This window comes from Mytilus trossulus, chromosome 13 (assembly GCF_036588685.1).
Source record: "Mytilus trossulus isolate FHL-02 chromosome 13, PNRI_Mtr1.1.1.hap1, whole genome shotgun sequence".
NCBI classification, from domain to species: Eukaryota; Metazoa; Mollusca; class Bivalvia; order Mytilida; family Mytilidae; genus Mytilus; species Mytilus trossulus.
Window position 1 is genome coordinate 21,251,135 of NC_086385.1, and position 21,501 is coordinate 21,272,635.

At 34.4% G+C, this 21,501-nt stretch overlaps 2 long non-coding RNA genes across 2 annotated transcripts; both read left to right on the forward strand.

The window, feature by feature from the left end:
• The first annotated feature begins 3,082 nt into the window (after positions 1-3,082).
• Positions 3,083-11,426, forward strand: LOC134694692 (uncharacterized). Its single transcript, XR_010102585.1, has 3 exons — positions 3,083-3,377; positions 4,765-4,967; positions 11,068-11,426. It is a non-coding gene; the product is annotated as an uncharacterized LOC134694692 (long non-coding RNA).
• Positions 11,427-15,325: 3,899 nt separating this feature from the next.
• Positions 15,326-20,256, forward strand: LOC134693997 (uncharacterized). The gene is made up of 3 exons (XR_010102540.1): positions 15,326-15,342; positions 15,793-15,844; positions 20,202-20,256. It is a non-coding gene; the product is annotated as an uncharacterized LOC134693997 (long non-coding RNA).
• The last annotated feature ends 1,245 nt before the right edge of the window (positions 20,257-21,501 follow it).

Sequence of the window (21,501 nt, forward strand, 5' to 3'; positions counted from 1 at the left end):
TTGTAAACAGTAAATTTATATAATTGTTTAAATAAACCAATTTTTCAAGACGTTTCGGCCAATGGCCTTCTTCAGTTCTTTATTTTTCCTCTCAACTACATGGCTGACATTACATTCAATCATTGATAAGATGTTATAGCTAATTGTCCTTGGAAACGTCGTGACGTCATAATACTTTAACGTCATAATAACATGACGTCACAATACTTTTTCATGAATTAAAGTTAAATTTTATATGTTTTGATCAATTAAAGTCATTCCTTTTTAACGTTAACTCCAAATGGTTTAATTGTATTAAGTTTTTGAATCCATTGTGCCTCAATATATCTCCTGTAATTTGCGGATTTATCATAAATCTGTTGTAGAACCTGAACAGTTATGTCCTCTTTGCAATGATCCTCTTGGTTAAAATGTTCTGCCACAGCTGTATCCCTGTCATGTCTGATATCTGCAAGATGTTCTTTTATTCTTTCGTTTAGTGATCTTTCTGTTTCTCCAACATAGACATAGTGGTTACATTTTTCACAGTGAAGTCCATAAATAAGATTTACCAGTTGACATCCATGAATGTTCTTTTTGAGGTTGAATGTTTTATCTCCGAGTATAATTTTTTCTTCATTTCTTTCAATATCGCAAACTTCACATTCTTCTTTACATGTTTTGTTGTTGCTGTAGTTGGTACTTTTTTTGGTGATCTTATTTAGTTTTCCATGTACGATTATGTCTGCTAAGTTTCTATCTCTCCGATAAGCTACTAGTGGTGGTTCTGGAAATATTTCTTTCATCAAGTTACAGTTATGTAAAATATTAATTCTTTTTTTCACAATGTTATGAATATCAGGTAATAAATCTGTAAAGGTTACAACAAGAGGTATGCGTTCTGATGTTTTTTTAATTTTATTTTTCCTTTGTAATAGCTCTTTTCTATTTAAGTTGTCTGCTCTTTTTAGTTGGTTTTCAATAAATTTTCCGTTGTAGCCTCTTTTTCTCAGTTGTAATTTTAGTTCTTGTCTATGTTTTTGATAGTCATCTTCATTTTCACAAATTCTTCTTAATCGTAATGCTAAACCATATGGAATTGCCCTTTTTACATTTTTTGGATGGCATGACTTGCTGTGAACATATATATGTTTATCAGTTGGCTTTGTATAAAGGTCTGTCGTTAATTTACCATTTTTTATTTTCACAAGTGTATCTAAGAATTCAATTTGATTGCTGTTGTACCTAAGTTCCACCTTTATTTTGTCATTTATTGAGTTTGCAAAGTCCATAAATTCTTTGAGTTTTTGTTCGCCATGAGTCCAAATTCCAAAACCATCATCAATGAAGCGTTTATAAAACAATGGTTTCTCTTTGAATTCTAAATTGGACCGGGCTGATATGGGTTATCAGCCTGGGTGGGAAATTATGGCTTGTGTACTTCCGTTCGTTACACATATGCAAAAGCTATCATATTAATGCTAAGTATATGATAAACATGGTGGGAAATTATGGCTTGTGTACTTCCGTTCGTTACACATATGCAAAAGCTATCATATTAATGCTATAAATCATTATATAATATGTTATAAATTCAATATACTATAATTGTCAACTAACAGCATCACTACCTCCATATATATGTACATTGTATGGTAACATTTCCTATAGAGGCATTTTGAAACATTGAATATTTGGAAGAGTTTCATGATCATTATTACTCCATGTTTGTTGTACTTTAAAATGATTCATAATTGCCAATGGCATTTGTTAGCAAGTACTAAACTATCCCCACAAAAGTTCCCGTAAATTTTGACGTCGTCATCAATATCTGACGTCACAATGGAAAAATAACAACCGATACCGGAAACACCGGAAGTAACTTGCACGAGAAGCACTGTTATGGGTTTTTGCACGAGACGCCCCTGATATGGGTCGAGTAAATTTATAGATATGACCATATCAATGACAATTCATGTCAGCACAAAAAGTGCTGACTACTGGGCTTGTGATACCCTCAGGGAAATAAATTTCCATCAGCAGTGGCATCGACCCAGTGGTTGTAAATAAACTCATAGATACCAGGACTAAAATGTGTATATACGCCACGAAGGTTTAACATTTGTTTAATGTCCTTCTTTATAAAATGGCCTGAAATTGCCATTATAATTACAATTAATTGGTAGTCTTAAAAACACTGTTAACAATAAGTCCTAAGTATTGGTAACTTGAAACATACTCAACATTTTTATCCATAGTTTGATAGTTTGATATTTTACTTTTATTAATTCATGCATAAGTTGTCCCACTAAATTTGTTTGGATCTCTGTAGAATCTCTCCTCATCAGAGGCGAATTAAGGGGGGAGGGAGGGGACATCAAAATGGATTGGCCCTTCCTCAATTTGTAAAATTGTCAATTGACGTTGAATTGTGAATTAAAATAGATTTAAAGGGAATTTGCCGTTTCTAAATTGGTAAAGTATGCATGCAATGATTTGAATAAAGTAAAAGGCAACTGACCTTACGCCATATTATTTATGTATGTGCCTCTGTCCCAAGTCAGGAGCCTGTTATTCAGTGGTTGTCATTTGGTTATGTATTTGTTTTTCGTTCATTTTTTTATATATAAATAAGGCCGTTAGTTTTCTCATTTGAATTGTTTTAATCATTGTCTTATCAGGGCCTTTTATAGCTGACTATGCGGTATGGACTTTGCTCATTGTTGAAGGACGTATGGTGACCTATAGTTGTTAATGACTGTCATTTTGGTCTCTTGTGGACAGTTGTCTCATTGGCATTATCATACCACATCTTCTTTTTTATATTACCTAATTGGTAAAGTTGGCAAAAGTGTATCTGCCCTACCTAAACTGCTTAGATTTGCAATGGTGGTTTAAAATAAATTCAAAAGGATTAATAATTGGTACTTAACCTCTTTTCTGTTGCAGTTGGTATGATTTTGTTTTTGGATTGATTGTGTATATATATGTGGTTAACAGGTAATTTTTTATATTTTTATTTTTGTATTAAATTTTTACATAATTTATTATATATATACCATGTATATATCTGATGAGTTTGACATATTTAATTCTTTATATTTATTGAGTAGTTTTAAGTTATGCATCAGTGGTTATATTTATTGTAAGACTTTGTCATGGCTCAGTGAGTTCTGATATATTGGTTATACATGTAACTCTCTAGGTTTTACTAATTTGTGTTATGAAAACTCTGTTCTGTATGATAATTGGTTAATTAAGTCATATGTCCATTTTTTGGAGGGAAATTCTATTGTTTGGTTAGAATAGGATTTATTTTGAACTGAGAGAAAGTGTTATGCTGTTATAGTATTCATAATTTGGTGGACACCTTCATTTAATTTTGATAAAAACATCAGGTCAGTTTTCTCAACTTATTTATAGGGATTTCTAAAAACATGAAAATGTAAAAAAAAGTTGTAAAAATAACATATATACAAACAGCAGCTACATTTGAAATATTTTTATTGCTATATTCTGGACAGTAATTCCTATTTAACATGTTTAAGAAATATATAGTTCAGTTTATAATACTAATTATTTGAATTGAAGTCCTAAATATTTGCACACATTTCCTATAGTTGTGTTACAATAGTGTCATGTTTGAATTAGACTGTTATAGAGAGAAAATGTATTTTTTTGAAGTCCCAATGAATGTGCATGAATTATATGATAGCTAGTAACAATGGCGGATCCAGAAATTTTCATAAGTCAGGGGCCCCGCTCTGAGAATGCTTCAATGGTTCCCTGTATTCAACCAAATTTCTAAATTCGCTGTAAGTAAATGCTATAATTTTAAAATAGTATTTCTATGAACTCGGAGAAATAATATATCATGGATATTAAATGATACATGTATTTTTACATGCAGCTACAAAAGGTCCAAAATAATGTCTTTGAATAATAATATACTTAATGTAATGTACTGTGAAAGTACTTTTATTTGTGGGGTACCAATTTTCGTGGTTTTCGTGGATGACTTTATTCACGAATTTAAGTGTCCAACGAAATAAAACAACCATTGTCCAAATCAAGACATTGAAAGATCCCCATCGGTATGTTTGACTACTGATATGATCTAGAAAATGATATATTGAATAACGTCAAAACTGAGAATACCTTAATAGCGGTCACAGAACTACAACTGCATGCAGGATTTACCCATTTAATCTTTAATAACCTAAACTGTACATCTTTTGATCTTTTAATAAAAAATAGTTTTGATCGATGAAAGGTATCTTTCCGGTATTGATATGCTAGTATGATAAAGTGTCCATTTTATATTCTCATAGTCCTCGCACTTATGGGAAATAATAATTTCATGCTGGGCTTTAATAAGAATTCTTGGACAAAATAAGATACGTTTATAGCATTTGTTTATATTACTGTTTTCTTTAGGTGACATGTTTATGGCCTAATTAACACCTTTGATGGTCTTTAATCTGGTGATCACTTTATCATGGGTTAATTGGTGTTATCACTACTACACGGGTCAATGTTTACTTTGCAATTTCCTTCATGATCCAGAATATTTGTTACCTTTTAGAATCGTTTCTAAAGGCGTTTTTTTTTTTTTTTTTTTTTATATAGATTTGTAAAATCCACGAATTTAAAAACCCACGAACATGTAAATATTGTTCAAACCACGAAAATTGATACCCACGTTTTAAAGTACTTTCACAGTAACTGCAGTTATAATTTAGTTCATTAGACTTATGTAGACCTGTTATTTTATATTTTGTACAGGATTAGAAAGCTGATGTTTTAATGATCTGGTGATCTGGTGTCGGTGATGTTACCAAATAATCTGATAATAGGAGATGGACATTTGTATAAATATACATGGTAGAAGATCAGTGTTTTCATTTTTGTCGAGCCTGTCACTTTTGTTGCAGAAAGCTCGACATAGGGATAGTGCTAAGTGGCGACTGAAGATTATGTGATATTAGGTGAGACGTCATTTCAGTATGTGCATTCTTGTTTTAGATACTGTGGGTTTATTGATATTCATTGGATACCAATTTTCAGGGATTTTTTGGAATAAGGGAACCACAAATTTGAATATTCAACAAATAACAAATTTTCAAAAGGAATGAATGGAGACTTTGCCTTTATACCATGAAATTTAATATCCACCAATATGCAAGTTTTCCTTAAACCGCGAAAATAAATGAATCCACAGTAGTCTGTGTTTGTCTAAAGAATATACACCCATTTCTTGTTTCAATGCTAAGGCAGCAACCATTTGATTTTCTGGGGGGGGGAGCTATGGTTTTTTTTTTCTGTGCAAACTTTTTTTTCGCCTTTGGCGAAGAACAATCTATTTTTTTAGCGAATACCGAAAACATTTTTTTTCTTTCAATTTTAACATTACATATCGTGGCAGCTGAGGGTGAAACAAACAATTTTTTTTTCTCAGGGTCCAAAACAAATTATTTTTTTCACTAAAACCTGGAAACAAACATTTTTTTCCAAAAAAACCATAGCCCCCCCCTGAAAATCAAATGGTTGCTGCCTAAGCATATGAAAATTTTAAAGAAACTTTATAGTAATAGATATACCTCATTTATAAATCAATGAGTGATTACCATTGTACATGGGACAAAATTACCACCATATTGGGTGTTTACTCCCAACCTATTGTAGTGGATACTAAGAATGTAGTAATTTAGTAGATCTACATCTACATCGTACGACGATCCATCAGCTCATTGATGACTATACATGTATGTCAGCGCATCGCAAACAGTCACACTTAATAAAATATAATAACGAATGAGTGCAATAATTCAAAAATATAATTGTACACACAGGTTGGATATCTAAATATACTGACTCTGGATCAGTATTTTAAACTGATCCAGGGAGTTACCCACGGAGGAGGGGGGGGGGGGGGGGGGGGGGGGGGTAACTTCCTATTATTGGGTATACAGGGATGTGCCAAACATATGGGTCATTATAATTTTGCAAGATTTTATATAAGGATGACCCTCCTTTTTAATGACATCCTATATTAAAATGCATTTATGTTTAATAACTGTATATTGATTTGGGGTGTGATCTACATATCATATATAAATATGCTATTTAGAATCTTACATTATAAAATATTTGTGCATCAAACGATGTCAATTCATATATAAAAACTTAAGGGTAGCTGGAATATTTATGAATTATGAGTGATGATGAGTTAGTGCTTATATAAGCATGGGTCATATTTTGAATATTGTATTATATATAAGTATGGGTCATTCTCTCTTAAATATTTATATAACTATAGGTACTGAATTTCAGTGAATGTTATATTAATATGGGTACGTTTTTTGAGGCAAAAATGGCACACCCCTACCAAACAAATATCGAAGTAACAGATCAAGTTTGATTTTTAGCTCACCTGGCCCAAAGGGCCAATTGAGCTTTTCCCATCACTTGGCAACGTCATCGTCCAGCTTTTTTTTTACAAAAATCTTCTCCTCTGCAACTACTGAGCCAAATTACACCAAACTTGGCCACAATCATCATTGGGGTATCTTGTTTAAAAACTGTGTCCGGTGACTTGGCCAACCATTCAAGATGGCTACCATGGCTAAAAATAGAACATAGTGGTAAAATGCAGTTTTTGGCTTAAAACATAAAAACCAAAGCATTTAGACCAAATCTGGAGTAAAGTTGTTTATCAGGTCAAGATTTATCTGCTCTTGAAATTTTTGGATGAATCACAACCCGTTGTTGGGTTGCTGATCCTGAATTGTTAGTTTTAAGGAAATTTGCTGTTTTCTGTTATTATCTTGAATATTATTATAGATATTTATAATATTTATATACAGATGAACTGTAAACAGCAATAATGTTCAGCAAAGTAAGATTTACAAATAAGTCAAGTGACTGAGATGGTTAATTGACCCCCTAAGGAGTTATTGTCCTTTATTGTAAATTTTTAACAATTTTCATAAAATTTGTAAATTTTTTCCAACATTTTCCACTGAAACTACTGGGCCAAGTTCATTATAAATAGAGATAGTTTTAAGCAGCAAGAATGATCAGTAAAGTAAGATGTACAAACACATCACCACCACCAAAACACAATACCACAATTTTGTCATGAATCCATCCTCTTCCTTTGTTTAATATTCACATAGACCAAGGTGAGCGACACAGGCTCTTTAGAGCCTCTAGTTTTTCTGTTCTAATAAATTTATGCAAAGTTTTGGTTTTTGGACACAAAAAAATCACTTAAATAATCGGTTTTCAACAACTTCTTTACATTGAAGACCTGGTGGTGACCTTCTGCTGTTGTTTTTTTCCATGGTCGGGTTATTGTCTCTGATACATTCCCCATTTCCATTCTCAATTTTATTCATCTGACCTTGACCTCATTTTCATGGTTCATTGGTCAATGTTTAAGTTTCCTGGTAAATGTTAAGATTATGTGACAAAGCTTTATATTTAGGACTATCAATGATAAATAAAGACATTTCAGCATGTGCTGTCTTGTTCTGGTATCACCTGTAGGTTGAACAAAGGTATATATGTACAGAAAAAAACATATTAATTAACATTACATTGCATTGTACATTTGTGCATAAAAATATGAGTTATATTACAATGGTATGATCAGTTTAGCTGACAGGTTAACATCAGAGAGAATCCAGTTTGTCATTTATAATTCTAATAAATTGGCACAATTTTTGAAGTTTAGATTTCTGTTTTTGGTTCAGTATAGCATTGTATTTTAACAGCTTATCAATAAGTAGTGCTATAGTTCGTTCTTATGTTGTACTGTTATACCACTGTCCCAGGTTAGGGGGAGGGTTGAGATCCCGCTAACATATTTATCCCCGTCACATTATTTATGTATGTGCCTGTCCCAAGTCAGGAGCCTGTAATTCAGTGGTTGTCGTTTATGTGTTACATACTTGTTTTTCGTTCATTTTTTTTTACATAAATTAGGCCGTTATAGTTTTCTCGTTCGAATTGTTTTACATTGTCTTATTGGGGCCTTTTATAGCTGACTATACTGTATGGGCTTTGCTCATTGTTGAAGGCTGTACGGTGACCTATAGTTGTTAATGTTTGTGTCATTTTGGTCTTTTGTGGATAGTTTTCTCATTGGCAATCATACCACATCTTCTTTTTATACCCCACGCAATGGGTTGCGGAGGGTATAAAGATTTTGACCCGTCAGTCCTGTTTCTTGTCATCGCAACTCCTCTGAAACCACACAACAGAATTTTATGAAACTTTGTAGATAATAAGGACATACTACGAAGATGTGCATATCGACAGGAGATTATGATTCATTTATATACCCCCTCTTTAAAAAAGTTGAAAATTTTCATCACATTTTTCTCAGGAACTACAATACAAGGATTTCTGAAATTTGGTTTCAGGATTTATATTAGTCAGCTATACCGTGTGAAGCGTTTTCAGATTAATCACTTGACAACTTCCTGTTTACCAAACACTTGTATGATTTTACACATGATAGCCAAGTTGAAAATTTTCGTTACATTTTTCTCAGGAACTACAATACAAGGATTTCTGAAATTTGGTTTCAGGATTTATATAAGTCAGCTATACCGTGTGATACGTTTTCAGATAGATCACTTGACAACTTCCTATTTACCAAACACTTGTATGATTTTACACATGATAGCCAAGTTGAAAATTTTCGTCACATTTTTCTCAGGAACTACAATACAAGGATTTCTGAAATTTGGTTTCAGGATTTATATAAGTCAGCTATACTGTGTGATGCGTTTTCAGATTGATCACTTGACAACTTCCTGTTTACCGAACACTTGTATGATTTTACACATGATAGCCAAGTTGAAAATTTTCGTCACATTTTTCTCAGGAACTACAATACAAGGATTTCTGAAATTTGGTTTCAGGATTTATATAAGTCAGCTATACTGTGTGATGCGTTTTCAGATTCATCACTCGACAACTTCCTGTTTACCAAACACTTGTATGATTTTACACATGATAGCCAAGTTGAAAATTTTCGTTACATTTTTCTCAGGAACTACAATACAAGGATTTCTGAAATTTGGTTTCAGGATTTATATAAGTCAGCTATACCGTGTGATACGTTTTCAGATAGATCACTTGACAACTTCCTATTTACCAAACACTTGTATGATTTTACACATGATAGCCAAGTTGAAAATTTTCGTCACATTTTTCTCAGGAACTACAATACAAGGATTTCTGAAATTTGGTTTCAGGATTTATATAAGTCAGCTATACTGTGTGATGCGTTTTCAGATTGATCACTTGACAACTTCCTGTTTACCGAACACTTGTATGATTTTACACATGATAGCCAAGTTGAAAATTTTCGTTACATTTTTCTCAGGAACTACAATACAAGGATTTCTGAAATTTGGTTTCAGGATTTATATAAGTCAGCTATACTGTGTGATGCGTTTTCAGATTCATCACTCGACAACTTCCTGTTTCCCGAACACTTTCATATTTTTACACTATTAATATTATCCACATGCGTCGGGGGTATCATCAGTGAGCAATAGCTCGCAGTTTCCCTTGTTTTTTCTAGGAGTTACGCCCCTTTGAACTTATTTGCTTCAATGTGCTTCTGCAACAATTTGTCATCTCAACTCCTCTGAAACCACACAACAGAAATTCATGAAATTTTGAAGATAATAAGGACACACTATGCATGTAGATGTGCATATTTACAGGAAATTATTATTCAATATTTTTTCTTATACAATTTTTTTTCCTTACACTTATTTAATTTCTCCAATGACAATGTGGGGACGTGGGGTATGTGAGCGTGCTCACTAAGGTTCTTTAATTTATGCTTTATTGTTGTCAGTAGACTTGCATTCCATTACATAGTGGTGTTCGTCACCTATTGCAACTCTGCACAAAGGACTGTTCTCAGGCAATGTTTTTCCATCTTATAGATGTTTAATTTTGCTGCAATCAATTTGATTATTAATGTAGAATACGACAGGATAAATGAAATGTTGATTTGAAAATGTCTGATAGGTAAAGGTAAACCCCGATGCAAAAAAGGACTGTAAAACGTAACATTTAGTTTTTGATTACCTACATTGATGGTAGAAAACAGAGAAAATGTTGTATTTAACATTAAGAGACCTTTCCAATCTTGTAGTAAACAGGGAATCCTACTTTAGACAAAATATCCGTTGGTTAAACTATTAATAGAGGTCTGAAGCAAGGTTGAATCTAAATCATTTAAGGAGGCTCGTGGGTATAAGATTTTCAGAAAAAAATTAAACGATTATTTTTCATTACAAATTTATTAATTACCTTTAGTAGTTGTTACTTTATCATATGGTACAAATATCATCCCAAAAAATCATTTTTTGCTGGCCCCAGGTGACTTTTAAAATGGAGATATCATTGAAAAAGCTCCAAATTATCTCCCTTTGGTGCAAAAATGCCATTTTTTGCCTTATTTAAAAATTGAAATATCTTTTTCAACTCATCGGTGAACGATATTTTTTATTGTTGTTTTCGAATAAGCTGTACATAAACTAGGTAATTGTAAAGTTTAAGTGATTTTTCTGTTATTTACCTCTTTTTTTATTTCCATATTACCGCTTTTTCTCCCATTAGTTCAACAGAAAAAAAGGACATTATCAAAAATGTATGCTTCTTTCGAATGAAGATTGTGAGCGTAAATGAACGGTGACCCCATTTTTGATTTCATTTTTCTATATAGTATAAAATAAAATTCATTTATAGAAAAATATAGCGAAATCCTATATTAAATAAAAAAAAATATTTAGACCTGCGAGCCCCCTTAACCAAGGATTAAACAAATAAAAGGAGTAAAATTTATCCACAGGATGAACAGAAAATACCATACTAAAAAAATTAAAATGGCAAACATGAACCAACCACAATCATGTTCATTAGCAAATTTAAAAATGTTTGCATATGCATGTTTAGTTTTAGGATGATTTTATTCCAACCAGTAGCATAATCATGATAATGTAGCTAGGATAATGTAGCTAGGATAATGAATACTGTTTTTTGTTTATTTTTCAGTATGTAGAGAGAAGTTCAGAACAAGATATTGTTTGAAGAGGAATCACAGGGGAAAAGAGCTCAACTTTTAATGAATCTTCTTAGTACAGCACTGAATCATGAGACAATAATTCATAGTTGATTGTTATTACAAAGAGTGGATGTATCTGACTAGCATTTGTATAACATGTATCATGAAGACTTACAAGGCAACAAATCAGATGTTACAAACACATGTGTGTGCATTTAAAGACATGAATATATGTAAATGTTACTTTCTTCTTGTGATTTGAAGAGAATTTGTTTTAGATACTAACTGTGTATGAATTGATGGTTGTTTTAATACTATTTATAAATACATGATTGTAACCCTTAATCAATTAAAGAAGAAAACATTAGAAAAGTTGGGGTTTTTTTTCATGCCACTTATTACATAATTCTTATAAACTGATTCTTGATTGATATGCTTAGTGTAGAGACATACCACACAAATAGACCTTTGGAAAATGTATGTATCCTTCCATTATCTTTATTTCATAGATTCTATAAGATGTTATTGTATGACACATTGTATATGTGTTCATAGATTCTATAAGATGTTTGTGTATGACACATTGTATATGTGTTCATAGATTCTATAAGATGTTTGTGTATGACATATTGTATATGTGTTCATAGATTCTATAAGATGTTTGTGTATGACACATTGTATATGTGTTCATAGATTGATTTACTGGAGCTAATGCCGCACTTGTTTCATTTGTAAGCAACACAAAATACTACAGTTGTACTCTCAGCCAATGATGACACGGGAGATGTGAAATGATTGCCAATGAGACATTCACATACTCCATTTATTAATCATGTATCAAAGATAATGAATCAATGATAAATTATCATGGAATTAAATACATAAGAAAAGTCACCAAATTGAATACTATTAATGCTGTATAAAGTTATGATAGTTTACTGTTAAAAACTGTTTTGACATCTTCGTGTATTTCTGGTTGAGCTGTATTGTTCAGTGTTTACCCTATGACCACAACTTTCCCTATACTTGCAACTAAAATTGAAGAATGAAATTGAGAATGGAAATGGGGAATGTGTCAGAGAGACAACAACCCAACAAAAGAGCAGAAAACAAGACAAAGGCCACCTAATGGGTCTTCAATACATCGAGAAAATCAGACGCTCAGCTTGCTTCAGCTGGCCACTAAACAAAAATACGTACTAATTCAATGATAATGGACTGGTTCTTAGAACTTGACAATTGTAACACCAAGAAAAAAACTTATAATTTTTTATACCGATATTATTGAATTGCATTAGGTTCTTCAGTTGTTATAATTTTTCAGTGACTGACATGAAAAACAAAACATTATGTATAAGTTGGATACTTGTGTAAACATATGGGAAGTTAAGTCGCCATCTGTGTTTAGGGTTCACAGATACTATACCTCCCATTTAGGTATAGTAACGTCCCCTACCATATGTTACACAACGTATCCACAAACTGAGGCAGCTCAGTTTGACAGAGAAAAAAAAATATTCTTCAGCACACCATATGTACCTAGTAACCATTATTACTGGTACTAACTGAGAGTGAGGAGGCTCAATTTGACTGATTTAGGTCACTCGGTATCTACCAAGTATGTCCTAGTACTGGTACTAACTGAGAGTGAGGAGGCTCAATTTGACCGATTGAGGTCACCAGGTATCTACCAAGTATGCTCTATTACTGGTACTAACTGAGAGTGAGGAGGCTCAATTTGACTGATTCAGGTCACTCGGTATCTACCAAGTATGCCCTATTACTGGTAATAACTGAGAGTGAGGAGGCTCAATTTGACCGATTGAGGTCACCAGGTATCTACCAAGTATGCTCTATTACTGGTACTAACTGAGAGTGAGGAGGCTCAATTTGACTGATTTAGGTCACTCGGTATCTACCAAGTATGTCCTAGTACTGGTACTAACTGAGAGTGAGGAGGCTCAATTTGACTGATTCAGGTCACTCGGTATCTACCAAGTATGCTCTATTACTGGTACTAACTGAGAGTGAGGAGGCTCAATTTGACTGATTCAGGTCACTCGGTATCTACCAAGTATGCCCTAGTACTGGTACTAACTGAGAGTGAGGAGGCTCAATTTGACCGATTTAGGTCACCCGGTATCTACCAAGTATGCTCTATTACTGGTACTAACTGAGAGTGAGGAGGCTCAATTTGACTGATTAAGGTCACTCGGTATCTACCAAGTATGCTCTATTACTTGTACTAACTGAGAGTGAGGAGGCTCAATTTGACTGATTTAGGTCACCCGGTATCTACCAAGTATGCCATATTACTGGTACTAACTGAGAGTGAGGAGGCTCAATTTGACCGATTTAGGTCACTCGGTATCTACCAAGTATGCTCTCTTACTGGTACTAACTGAGAGTGAGGAGGCTCAATTTGACTGATTTAGGTCACCCGGTATCTACCAAGTATGTCCTAGTACTGGTACTAACTGAGAGTGAGGAAGCTCAATTTGACTGATTTAGGTCACTCAGTATCTACCAAGTATGCTCTACTACTGGTACTAACTGAGAGTGAGGAAGCTCAATTTGACTGATTTAGGTCACTCAGTATCTACCAAGTATGCCCTATTACTGGTACTAACTGAGAGTGAGGAGGCTCAATTTGACTGATTTAGGTCACTCGGTATCTACCAAGTATGCTCTATTACTGGTACTAACTGAGAGTGAGGAGGCTCAATGGTATGCTCTATTACTGGTACTAACTGAGAGTGAGGAGGCTCAATTTGACTGATTTAGGTCACTCGGTATCTACCAAGTATGCTCTATTACTTGTACTAACTGAGAGTGAGGAGGCTCAATTTGACTGATTTAGGTCACTCGGTATCTACCAAGTATGCCCTATTACTGGTACTAACTGAGAGTGAGGAGGCTCAATTTGACCGATTTAGGTCACCCGGTATCTACCAAGTATGCTCTATTACTGGTACTAACTGAGAGTGAGGAGGCTCAATTTGACTGATTTAGGTCACTCGGTATCTACCAAGTATGCTCTTTTACTGGTACTAACTGAGAGTGAGGAGGCTCAATTTGACTGATTTAGGTCACCCGGTATCTACCAAGTATTCTCTATTACTGGTACTAACTGAGAGTGAGGAGGCTCAATTTGACTAATTTAGGTCACTCGGTATCTACCAAGTATGCTCTATTACTGGTACTAACTGAGAGTGAGGAGGCTCAATTTGACTGATTTAGGTCACTCGGTATCTACCAAGTATGCCCTATTACTGGTACTAACTGAGAGTGAGGAGGCTCAATTTGACTGATTTAGGTCACCCGGTATCTACCAAGTATGCTCTATTATTGGTACTAACTGAGAGTGAGGAGGCTCAATTTGACCGATTAAGGTCACTCGGTATCTCCCAAGTATGTCCTAGTACTGGTACTAACTGAGAGTGAGGAGGCTCAATTTTACTAATTTAGGTCACTCGGTATCTACCAAGTATGCCCTATTACTGGTACTAACTGAGAGTTGGATGGCTCAATTTGACCGATTTAGGTCACTCCGTAACTACCATTTGTACCAAGTAATTGCTATTACTGGTTTAAATTTGGATAGTCAACTGTTTTTGTAAAGTTTTTAAATTCAGATGTTTAACTGTTTTTGTAAAGCTTTCAAAGGGGAATATTTAACTGTTTTTGTAAAGTTTTTAAATTCGAACGTTTACCTGTTTTTGTAAAGCTTTCAAATGGGGATGTTGAACATGGTGAAACTGTTTTTGTAAACTTGTTAAATGGGGATGTTAATCTGGTTTAGGAAAAAAATAACTTGGATTTTAACTGATTTTTGTAAAAAAATAAATAATTGGGGATGTTTACATATAGTTTTTGTTTTTGTAAAGTTTTTAAATGGGGAAGTTTAACTGTTTTTAGTAAAGCTTTTAAATCGGAATGTGTAACTGTTTTTGTAAAGTTTTTAAATTGGAATGATTTAATATTTTTGTAAAGTTTTTAAATGGGGATGATTTAATGACTCTCAATGTTTGTAAATTACAAAATAGTAAATCGGATATTTTACTTTCATCAACATTTTAGTTGCCTTTTTTTTATTTAAAAAAAATAACAACTTGGCTGAATACCTTATGCCAAAGTTAATAGAGAATTGAAACTGGTATATCGAAAGGAAGAGGCAGGTGTTTTGCAGTTGGCATTTACCTTTGTCTACATGCACTTTTAAGTCCAGATAGGCCACAGATGAGCTGGCGAGCACAAGCAAACAGGTTAGTTTATAACATTTGACCTTTTTAGCACTTATTTTCACGTTTAGAATTTTGCCTTTTTTTGTCGAGCCTGTGACAAAAAAGCAAGACAAATCAATCCTACTTTCTGTCATTGTTGTCGTTGTAAAAGGTGGCGGCATCCACCAATATTTACTCTGTGGTTAGTCTTTGAAATTTTGATAACTCTCTTAAAATATCCTGCTTTTCTACCAAACTTGGACAGAAGATTGTTTATGATAAGATTGTATCCAGAAATACATTTTTATTACCATAACCTCATGGTACTTTGGTCAATACTATATATTTTTTTTTTTTTCGTTTTTTCAATTATAATAAGCAATAGGTCAATTATAATTTGTGTTTTGAAATATTGGAAGATGTATATGTCTGTCTGACAGCATTGAGTTGTATACCGATAATACTGATGAAAAACTGTTTTTACTTCTTTAGATTGCTCTTCCGAATCCTGAAGCCAGTATCAGGATGTCCTTCCACAGAAAAGGTAACCTGTAGATAAAATATATTCTCCAAGGTAAAAAATGGTTAAATTCATACAAGTCTTTTGGATTATTGTTGGTACAATACTAATTTACGATCACCACAAGGTATAATACTTATAACTTAATTCTTCTACTGTATTCTTAATATGGTCCTAAAAAATAGTACTGTCAGTATGAGGACCACATCTTTGTTTGTAGGATGACTTTATTTTGGTCAGGCATTTTTTTTTATTGTACATCAAAATTATAGATATAGTGCTGAATTTCCGGTAGGACATGTGCTTTATGATGGTAAGCATTCATCTGTGCAAAAGACATTGGATGTTACCGATCTAGAAAACTTGCTCAAATTGGAGAATTCACTTTTGCTATAGCCATATGAGTTAACCCTACCTTTTTAACAAAAGCTTTCTATAGGCAGATCCTATTTTTATAGACGAATCCAATAGAACTGAAATTCTAACTATTGTTGAGGAAAATCGACCAAACTACCTTTTGATATTTGTTTGTAGAACCGTAGCTAATTTGCTTCTCCCCTTCACTACTTCACCTCTCTTAACTAGAAGATTGTCTAGGGTCATTTATACGGAAAGTTGGACTGATAGTGTGAGATATAACCTTCCTAACACTATCGGTATCCAGGACTCTCCTCTTGACTAGAAGATTGTCTAGGATCCTTCATATGGAAGGCATTAGACTGATAGTGTGAGATAAAACCGTCCTCACACCATCAGTGTCTTAGACATCAATCTCCACAGACTGGCATGCTTTACACCCTTCCACTTCACCACTTTGGTTTTCTGCCATGTGACGAAGCAGAAGATTTGAGTTTAACAGTCCTCATGACTAGAAGATTGTCTAGGATCCTTCATATGGAAGGCATTAGACTGATAGTGTGAGATAAAACCGTCCTCACACCAACAGTGTCTTAGACATCAATCTTCACAGACTTGGATGCTTTACTCCCTTGCACTTCATCACTTTGGTTTCTGCCATGTGATGAAGCAGAATATTTGGGTTCAGCAGTCCTCATGACAAGAAGATTGTCTATGATCCTCCATATGGAAGGCATTAGACTGATAGTGTGAGATATAACCATCCTCACACCATTAGTGTCTTAGACATCAATCTTCACAGACTTGGATGCTTTACTCCCTTGCACTTCATCACTTTGGTTTTCTGTCATGTGATGAAGCAGAAGATTTGGATTCAGCAGTCCTCATGACTAGAAGATTGTCTTTGATCCTCCATATAGAAGGCATTAGACTGATAGTGTGAGATATAATCATCCTCACACCATCAATGTCTTAGACATCAATCTTCACAGACTTGGATGCTTTACTCCCTTGCACTTCATCACTTTGGTTTTCTGTCATGTGATGAAGCAGAAGATTTGGATTCAGCAGTCCTCATGACTAGAAGATTGTCTTTGATCCTCCATATAGAAGGCATTAGACTGATAGTGTGAGATATAACCATCCTCACACCATCAGTGTCTTAGACATCAAACTTCACAGACTGGGATGATTTATTCCATTCCACTTTATCACTTTGGTTTTCTGCCATGTGATTAAAGCAGAAGATTTGGGTTCAGCATTCCTTATGACTAGAAGATTGTCTAGGATCCTCCATATGGAAGGCATTAGACTGATAGTGTGAGATATAACCATCCTCACACCATCAGTGTCTTGGACATCAATCTTCACAGACTTGGATGCTTTACACCTTTCCACTTCATCACTTTGGTTTTCTGCCATGTGATGAAGCAGAAGATTTTGGTTCAGCAGTCCTCATGACTAGAAGATTGTCTAGGATCCTCCATATGGAAGGCATTAGACTGATAGTGTGAGATATAATTATCCTCACACCATCAATGTCTTAGACATCAATCTTCACAGACTGGGATGCTTTACTCCCTTTCACTTCGCCACTTTGGTTTTCTGCCACGTGATGAAGCAGAAGATTTGGATTCAGCAGTCCTCATGACTTGAAGATTGTCTATGATCCTCCATATGGAAGGCATTAGACTGATAGTGTGAGATATAATCATCCTCACACCATCAATGTCTTAGACATCAATCTTCACAGACTGGGATGCTTTACTCCCTTCCACTTCATCACTTTGGTTTTCTGCCATGTGATGAATCAAAAGATTTGGGTTCAGTAGTCCTCATGACTAGAAGATTGTCTAGGATCCTCCATATGGAAGGCATTAGACTGATAGTGTGAGATATAATAATCCTCACACCATCAATGTCTTAGACATCAATCTTCACAGACTGGGATGCTTTACTCCCATCCACTTCGCCACTTTTGTTTTCTGCCACGTGATGAAGCAGAAGATTTGGGTTCAGCAGTCCTCATGACTAGAAGATTGTCTATGATCCTCTATATGGAAGGCATTAGACTGATAGTGTGAGACATAACCATCCTCACACCATCAGTGTCTTAGACATCAATCTTCACAGACTGGGATACTTTACACCCTTCCACTTCATCAATTTGGTTTTCTGCCATGTGATGAAGCAGAAGATTAAGGTTCAGCAGTCATCATGACTTGAAGATTGTCTAGGATCCTCCATATGGAAGGCATTAGACTGATAGTGTGAGATATAAACATCCTGACACCATCAATGTCTTAGACATCAATCTTCACAGACTGGAAATGCTTTACTCCCTTCCACTTCGCCACTTTGGTTTTCTGCCACGTGATGAAGCAGAAGATTTGGGTTCAGCAGTCCTCATGACTAGAAGATTGTCTATGATCCTCTATATGGAAGGCATTAGACTGATAGTGTGAGATATAACCATCCTCACACCATCAGTGTCTTAGACATCAATCTTTACAGACTGGGATGCTTTACACCCTTCCACTTCATCACTTTGGTTTCTGCCATGTGATGAAGCCGAAGATTTGGGTTCAGAAGTCCTCTTGACTTGAAGATTGTCTAGGATCCCCCATATGGAAGGCATTAGACTGATAGTGTGAGATATAACCATTCTCACATCATCAGTGTCTTAGACATCAATCTTCACAGACTGGGATGCTTTACACCCTTCCACTTCATCACTTTGGTTTCTGCCATGTGATGAAGCCGAGGATTTAGGTTCAGAAGTCCTCTTGACTTGAAGATTGTCTAGGATCCCCCATATGGAAGGCATTAGACTGATAGTGTGAGATATAACCATCCTCACACCATTAGTGTCTTAGACATCAATCTTCACAGACTGGGATGCTTTACATCCTTTCACTTCATCACTTTGGTTTCCTGCCATGTGATGAAGCAGAAGATTTGGGTTCAGCAGTCCTCATGACTAGAAGATTGTCTAGGATCCCCCACATGGAAGGCATTAGACTGATAGTGTGAGATATAACCATTCTCACATCATCAGTGTCTTAGACATCAATCTTCACAGACTGGGATGCTTTACACCCTTCCACTTCATCACTTTGGTTTCTGCCATGAGATGAAGCTGAAGATTTGGGTTCAGAAGTCCTCTTGACTTGAAGATTGTCTATGATCCTCCATATGGAAGGCATTATACTGATAGTGTGAGATATAATCATCCTCACACCATCAATGTCTTAGACATCAATCTTCACAGACTGGGATGCTTTACTCCCTTCCACTTCGCCACTTTGGTTTTCTGTCATGTGAGGAAGCTGTCTCTTGACTAGAAGATTGCCAAGGATCCTCCATATTGAAGGCCTTAGAATGATAGTGTGAGATATAACTATCCTCACACCATCAGTATGTTGGACTTCAATCTTCACAATCTATCCATCACGACTATGGTTTTCTTTAATGGGTTGAAGCAGAAAATTTAAGGTCAGCTATCCTCTTGACGAGAATATTTTTTTAGAAACTTTCTTTTGGAAGGTATAAGACTTATAGTATGAGATATTATACACCTTCTTCCCATTCGCAATGTTGGTTCAGCTGAGCCAATTTGGCCTAGAAATTCAATTCCATTGGATATGTCTATCAGAATTAATCTAGCAAGAAAAGTTTTGTTAAGAGAGTAGGTTGACTTTCTCGTATGGGCATTAGCAGAAGTGAATCCTCCAATTTAAGCTGGTTTTTATCCCACTTTTTTCTGGTTTGTCATTTTTGAATTTTTGAGAACCATTTTTCAGGAATAAAATTTATATTAGAAAAAGTAATCTGAGATAGGATTTTCTTTCAAATGGAAGTTTAATTTAATGGAAGATAACTGAAAGAGCAAATAGTAAAACAAAATTAAGGTTGAAATTAATATAAAAAAAAATGTTAGAAAACTAAATTTTAGGCTGCTGATTTCATAGATTTGTAAAATATATATTTGTGTTCATTTTTATTCTTTTGTATGTTATTTCAGCGACAATGTTTTCATGAATGTGGACTTTGACAAATACTGCATATATATTAGTAGGTATGTAATTCTTCTAGTGAAACACATTTTATTTTCGGAATAAAATAATTTAAAGGAAGTGTTCTAGTTTTTAAGCTGAAAGAGGTGAGAAAACCTTTTTTCTTCATATTTTTATGATTTTGAAGTTTTTAAAGATTTGAAATAGATAGTTAAAGCTGCAAGTAATATAATTTAGTACACCAGACGTGCGTTTCGTTTACATAAGACTCATCAGTGAAGCTCATATCAAAATAGTTATAATGCCAAACAAGAATTAAGTTGGAGAGCATTTAGGATCTAAAATTCAGAAAAGTTGTGCCAAATATGTCTAAGGTATTCTATTCCTGGCTGGGATACGAAAATCCTTAGTTTTTCAAAAATTCAATGTTTTTGTAAACAGGAAATATATGAAAATAACAAATACAATTGACGTTCGTGTCAAAGTCTAGTAGATGTCATATTTGTTGTGTTTTTGGGATGATGTCAAACTGTGTTCCCTTCATCTCCTAGCAAATTTTCTATGGCTTGTATGCAGACTTTGGCAAAAAACTGAATCAAATTCCTACAAAAATACAATTCGTCCTTAATCCATGGGAATCTTTACCCACAAAAATCCTGAATAAATTGAAAATGTTACCCACAAAAATATAATTGTCCATCAATCCATGATAATAGTTAACAACAATAAATACAAATGTTCCTCAATCCAAAGTTTAAGGAATCTAATAATATTTGAACACTGATTTTTTTTAACAAATTTCGAATGACTTATCATTTTACTTTTTAGGCCAGCATTTATTATAATTTGTCAGTATGGATTGATGTTTTAAATAGTCATTGGAGTTGGCTTTTAAGGTAAGAAAGAGTATTGTAATAGTATCACCTTGTGATTGCAACACCTGGAAACATTTGATAGACAGCTCTCATACTTGTTACGATAGTTTGCCATGGTGTGAGGTTGATTTCCATTTTGATCCAACCCTTTTTACAGGAATTTAACCATAAATGTCTATTGTACCACAATTACACATTCTCTTGACTGTTTAGTTTAAACTGGTTTATTTATAGTGGGTTGGGAAACAATTAGTTATTACAACTTATATGAATTCCTTTCCACTTTACGAGTGCAAGTGTTGTCTTGTACCAGCATACTAGCCTGCTCTTTTTCGAAATCTATAAGGGTTTTACGTGCAAGAGATAGTGCTCTCTTTTAACACAGGTCAGCCATTTATCGTCCTTTTCCGACGGACTATCATTGTTTCTCAAA